Genomic DNA, 7,037 nt, shown 5'->3' with positions numbered 1-7,037 from the left:
TATAAGTCAATCCCAAAAGACGCATGATGGAGAGAAAAACGTGCAACCAGAGAAAGAACTAGAAAGAACTAAATTTATATCCAGGTGGAAGCAAAATACCTGATCTTTTTCGTTCTCTCATTTGATTTTATGTCCTCTTTACCATTTTTCATTCCAGCTGGTACAATCCATCCTTATAACCTGACCATTGTATAATGTGAAAGTATTTACAGATCCTATACTTGATTATAAGACACCATGGGGGGGAAGGGGAAGGAGGGGGACAAAATGTGAAATTCAAGGAATTGTGGAATTGAATCCTGTAAACTAAAAGGAAACAAACAAATTAATAAATTAAAAATTGAATTAAAAAAAAGAAAAGAAAAAAAAAGAATTAACCCTGTCATCTTTAATGAAAAGACTGAGGTTCAGAGAGTTAATGATTTAGGCAAAAGTACTCAGAAAGTGGCACCCCAAATTTGAAACTACATCGTTTGTGTCAATCTATGAAATTTCTTGCATAACAAATTGTGGGTTTTTTATGACAAGCAATAGAGAAACATAGAACACTTCTGAGGAGAGTCAAGTCATGATCAGATATGAACATAAAGGAGTTTAATCTGACCAGAGGTATGAAATCTGAGCTCACTTAGGAGGCTATCACATAGGCAGGTAGTAATAAGGTGTGATACTAAGATTTTGAAGTGGTTTTATAAAGGGATCATTTAATATATTAAATAAATGCTTCAAAAATAGAATTGTCAACTATGTGAAAAGTGAGGGAAAGAAAACTAATAAATTATGTTGAGGTTTTGAACATGACTGGTGCCAGTGATGGATTTATGAAATCCAAAGGGAGTCTGTTTTGGAGAAAAGACAGACTCATATTCAAAAAAGGAATTTTTAATGTGTTGCTAAAGCATACAGATAGGATTTCTCATAAACTATTGGAAATAGTGTTTGGAGCTCAGCAGAAAAGTGAGAATTATTTATGTAGATTCTAGAATCCAATAGGAGATCAGCATACCAAGGGAATTACATTGGAAACAAACAAACAAAACAGATCAAAACAAAGCAAAGAAATACAAAGTATGAGGAGGTGGTCCCTGAATCTAAGACCTTGGATGAGATTGCCAAAGACAAACATTAGGTGAAGCCCTAGCTTAACTTTCACTAGTGAGAAAGGCCTGAATGGTAGAAAGTTACATAGGACAGAAATTTAAGTTCAATGAAATAGATATTTCTTAGGTATCTACAATGTACAAGTCAAAAAAGGTGCCAATGTATGTTGGCAGCATGGACTTTCTCTATGTAGTTATAATAGTTCCCTATATAATGTTACTGAAATAATATTGATCTCTATGATAAACAAACTGAGCTAAGTGCCAGGTCCTGGGCATATAAAGACAAAATAGTCTCTGAAAACAAAGAGTTTATGTTCAAAACCATTTGCACAGAAGTATGTCACAAGATAATCTGAAGTAGGGATGAATTTGGGAAAAACAACTTGAAGGTATCAGTGAAGTTTTAAAGAAGATGGTGGCAAGTGAGCTGAGTCATGAAATAAGATAAACATTTTGGAAAGAAGAGACAAAGAGTGTGGTCCAGACATGGTGGAAAGCTTGTATGAATGCACAGAGATGAAAAATGGAATGCTGAGATCAAAGAACTGCTAACCAACTATCCAGGTTGTTCAGAAGGTAGAATACAAAAAGAAACATAGAGTATCTATTTTACCCTCTGGATCTAAGATATCAGGGCAGCTGGCGGAGCCAAGATTGCGGAGTAGAAGCACGACTTTCCCGCGGCTCCGGCTTCCACCTTCCCCAATCCATGTGAAAAGGGGACTCTAAACAAACTTTGGAGCTGCAGAACCCACAAAATGACACAGAGAAGCTAACCTCCAGCTGAGGACAGCCCAGCAGGCTGGCAGGAATCAGCCAGCGCAGCGCTCTGGGAGCTGAGCCCAGCCCCACACCGAGGCTTTAGCCCCAGGGCAGGCCTGACCAGCCGCCAGCCAGAGGGACTCCAGATCAGCAGCAGCTGTGGCCATTTCCAGATTTATCAATACATAGATGCGAAGGACAAGGTGAGAGGCCAGTGCAGTCTGGACTTTGGGACCCAGGAATTGGGAGTGCGTGACTTTTACCCCCGGAGCGAGAAACCGCTGAGATGCCAGCACAGCCTGCCAGCACCACGTGGCGGCTTCAGCTCCTGGCCTGCAGACTGTAGGGGGACCAAGCACCAGTCTGAGGGGTCATCGCTCTTGCTTTAACCTGCTTGGATCTGGATTGCAGTCTAGGGTGGAGGTCCTGGGGTGTGTGTCCAGCTTGCCAGAGCGTGTGGAGACCTCAGAGAGGGCACCCATCTAATACCTCAGGCAGCTGAGAAAACCCCAGCGTTTGGGACAAAAACTCCCCTGTCTGGTGGCAGAGTCCTACTGTGGCAAAAAGCCCAAAAGTCAAATCATTGAGTGGCAAAATGAGCAGGCAAAGGAAACAAAGCAGACAGAAGATTCCAACATTACACTCCTATTTTGGGGATAAGAAGGAGCAAGGCATGGAACAGGAGGAAAACAGTGAAGTCAGAACTCCTGCACCAAATGCTTCAAAGGAAAATACAAGCTGGTTACAGGCCATAGAGGACCTTAAGAAGCAGATAAGAGAAGTGGAGGAAAAATTGGGAAGAGAAATGAGAACAATGCAAGAAAATTATGAAATGAGAGTCAACAGCCTGACTGAAGAAAATAATACCTTAAAAAACAGACTGACTCAAATGGCAAAGGAGGCTCAAAAAGGCAATGAGGAGAAGAATGTCTCAAAAAGTCGAATTTGCCAGATGGAAAAAGAATCTCAAAAGCTCACTGAGGAGAATCATTGCTTCAGAATTAGATTGGAGCAAATGGAAGCTAATGACTTTATGAGAAATCAAGATGCTGTCAAACAGATCCAAACAAATGAAAGAATAGAAGGCAATGTGAAATATCTCATGGGAAAAAACACTGACCTGGAAAATAGATCCAGGAGAGATAATTTAAAAATTATTGGACTGCCTGAGAGCCATGACCAAAGTAAGAGCCTGGAAAGCATCCTCCAGGAAGTTCTCAAAGAAAACTGCCCTGATGTTTTAGAAAGAGAGGGCAAAATAGAGGTTGAAAGAATCCACTGATCACCTCCTGAAAAAGATCCCAAAAAGAAAACTCCTAGGAATATTATAGCCAGGTTCCGGAATTCCCAGATTAAGGAGAGAATATTACAAGCAGCCAGGAAGAAACAATTTGAATATTGTGGAAACACAATCAGGATAACCCAGGATCTGGCAGCTTCTACAATGAGGGATCGAAGGGCATGGAATGTGATATTCCGGAGGTCAAGGGAGCTGGGATTAAAACCAAGAGTCACCTACCCAGCAAAACTGAGTATCATGTTTCAGGGGAAAATATGGTCATTCAGTGGAATACATGACTTTCAAGCATTCTTGCTGAAAAAACCAGAGTTGAACAGAAAATTTGACATTCAGACACAAGAAGCAAGAGAAGCATGAGAAGGTAAACAGGGAAAAGAAATCATAAGGAACTTATCAAAGTTGAACTTTTTTTTTTTTGAAGCAATCGGGGTTGAGTGGCTTGTTCGGGGTTGCATGGCAGGTTGTTGTTTCTGGGTGTGGTGCTGGGTGTCTGGGCCCAGATTTGATCCAGGTCGTCCCGGCACTGGAGCCAGTGCTCTTGCTCGCTGAGCCACCTGGCCAAAGTTGAACTATTAACATTCCTACATGGAAAAACAATAATTGTAACCTATGAAACTTTTCTCAGTAGTTGAAGGGATTAGAAATATATATATATATATATATATATATATGTATATATATGTATATGTATATATATATGTCTTTATATGAGGGTATGCAGGCATATGAATACATATGTGAATGTGTATATATACGTTTACAGGTATACATAGATAGAGGGCACGGGACCAATTTAACAGGAAGGGATGATACTTAAAAGGTGAAATTAAGAAGTGAGAGGAATATAATGAGAGGAGATGGGGAGAGACAGAGTGGGGCAAACTATCTCATACAGAAGAGGCAAGGGAAAATGGTTACAATGGAGGGGAAGAATAGGAAGGCAAAAGGGAATAGGTCAACCTTATTCCTATTGAATCTGGCTTGAGAAGGGAGGGAAATACACACTAAATAGGGGATCTCACCTTCCAGGAGAATAGGGGGGGAAGGGGATGTGAGAGGGGATGATGGAAGGGAGGGCAGGCTGGGGGTGAGGGAAGTTGGAAGCACCCACTTTTGAAAAGGGACAGGATCAAAGTAGAGAATAGAACAAGTGGGAGGTGGGATAGGAGGGAGGGAAATATAGTCAGTATTTTACAATACATCTACTATGTTATTGTTTTGCATTAGCTACACATGTACAACCTATACTGAACTGCTTGTCCCCCCAGTGTGGGTGGGTGGCGGGGGGGGGGAGGAGAAGGGAATGAATCTGGAATTGAAAGTTTTAAAATCAAATATTCAAATATATATATATATGTGTGTGTGTGTGTGTGTGTGTGTGTGTGTGTGTGTGTATACTATTATTAATACCATCTTACATGTAATTAAGAAAAAAGATATACAGGCATTGAGGCATAGAGATCCACTGTAAAAGTTGAAACGGGTATGGGAGAAAATATGGGAGAGAGCAGATTGGAGGTGGGGATATCCTGTGTGACTGCTGTTTTGGGGGGATGGGTGGGGGTAAAACGGGGAGAAAATTTGTAACTCAAAATCTGGCAGAAACAAATGATGTAAATCAGCAGTTATTAAAGCATTTAAATTAAAAAAAAAGATATCAGGGCAGCTTTCCTTTAAAATTTCTTGAAATATGACTAGGGGACAACCTTAAATATCCTACTGAGCAGTGTTCATTTACTTATTTATTTTCTTTTTGTTATTATTATTTTTTATTTAAGTAGTATTTTATTTTTCCTCCAATTACACATCAATAAAATTTTTAGCATTCATGTTAGCAAGATTTTGAGTTCTAAATTTCCCCTCACCTCCTCTGAAAATGGCATGCAATTTGATAGAGTTTATATATGTTCTATCATGTAAAATATATTTCCATATTTATCATAGTTGTGGTAGAAGAAATAGATAAAAAGAAAAAAAATGATAAAGAATAAAGTAAGTGGGAAAAAGTTCTGCATTCAGTATATCAGTTCTTTATCTGGATATGGATAGTATTTCCTGCCATGAGTCCTTTGTATGTGTCTTGGATCATACTACTGAGAAGAGCTGAGTTGTTCATAGTTGATCATCAAACAATGTTGCTGATATTGTCTACAATGTTTTCTTGGTTCTATTCATTTCACTTTGCATCAGTTTATGCTAGTCTTTCCAGGTTTTTCTGAAATCTACCTGTTTCTTTTGTTTTGGTTTTGGTGGGTTTTTTTGTTTGTTTTGCTTTTTGTAGGGGCATTTGGAGTTAAGTTACTTGCCCAAGGTCACATGGCTGGTAAGTGTTAAGTGTCTGAGGCCAAATTTGAACTCAGGTCCTTCTGACTCCAGAGCCAACACTCTATTCACTGCAACACCTAGCCACCCGCTTTGTTTCTTATTGCACAATAGTATTCCATCACATTTATATACCAGAGTTTTTTCAACGATTCCTAATTGATGGGTATTCCCTTAATTTCTGTTATTTTGCCACCACAAAAGGGCTGCTATAAGTATTTTTGTGTGTATAAGTCTTTTTTCCCATTTTTAGGATCTCTTGGGAATATGGACTTAGTAATGTTATTCATGGATCAAAGGGTATGCACAATTGGGTTGCCCTTTGGGCATAGTTCAAATTGCTCTTCGGGATTTTTCTATCAGTGCATACCTCCACCTATGGAGAATGTGTCACAATTTTCCCACATTCTCTCCAAATTCTATCATTTTCCTTTTTTTTGGTCAGATTTTGTTTGATTAGTGTAAGGTGGTATTTCAGAGTTATTTAATTTGCATTTAACTAATTATAGGTGTTTTAGAGAACTTTTTCATATGTATATAGACATTTTTGATTTCTTCATCTTAAAACTGCCTGTTCATATCCTTTGACCATTTATCAACTAAAAAAATGGCTTGTATTCTCATAAATTTGACTCATTTCTCTATATATTTGAGAAATAAGGCCTTTATCAGAGACAGTTGCTGTAAAGATTATTTCCCAGCTTTCTGTTTTCCTTCTATTTTATGTGTGTGATTTTTTTGGAGGGGCAATTGGGGTTAAGTGAATTGCCCAAAGTCACATGGCTAGTAAGTGTTAATGTCTGAGGCTGGATTTGTACTCAGGCCCTCCTGATTCCAGGGCCAGTGATCTATTCACTGTGTCACCTAGCCACCCCTCTGTTTTCCTTCCAAATTTGGTTTCATTCATTTTATCTGCACAAAATCTTTTCAATTTAATATGATCAAAATTATTTATTCCACATTTCATGATGCTCTCTGACTCTTGTTTGGTCTTGAATTCTTCCCATCCCTATAGATTTGACAGGTAGGCTAATTCCTTGTCCTTCTAATTTGATTGCTTCATTGTCTATGGTGCCTTTTACCAAGATACAGTTTCCTTCCTTATCTCTTTTAATTAGGTCTATTTTTGTTTTTACTCTATATAAGATCAAGATTCTACCTTTGATTTTTTAAAATTTCAACTGAAGCATAATATATTCTATTCCAGCCCCTTAACTTTGATCTGTGTGTGTCTCTTTGCTTCAAGTGGGTTTCTTGTAAGCAATATATTGTAGGATTCTGTAAGCAATATATTGTAGGATTCTGTTTTTTTTATCAACTCAAGCAGTCTATATTTAATTCTAAATAAATTAATTTGAAGTTTTTGAGCCAGAGAGTGTCACAGTCAGGCTTATGCTTTTTTTTTCTTTTTAGCAATATTATTTTGCATTTGTGTAAGGACTCGAAAACTGGATGCAGAGAGATCAATTAAAAAGTGATTTGCACTAGTACAGATAAGAGGTAATGAAGGTCTAAACTAAGGTGGTGGTCACAGGACAGGTTAGGGATGA

This window comes from Petaurus breviceps, unplaced genomic scaffold, assembly GCF_028583685.1.
Source record: "Petaurus breviceps papuanus isolate PSGF00001 unplaced genomic scaffold, PetGlider_PUasm1.0 76, whole genome shotgun sequence".
Taxonomy (NCBI): domain Eukaryota; kingdom Metazoa; phylum Chordata; class Mammalia; order Diprotodontia; family Petauridae; genus Petaurus; species Petaurus breviceps.
This window is presented reverse-complemented; position numbering follows the sequence as displayed.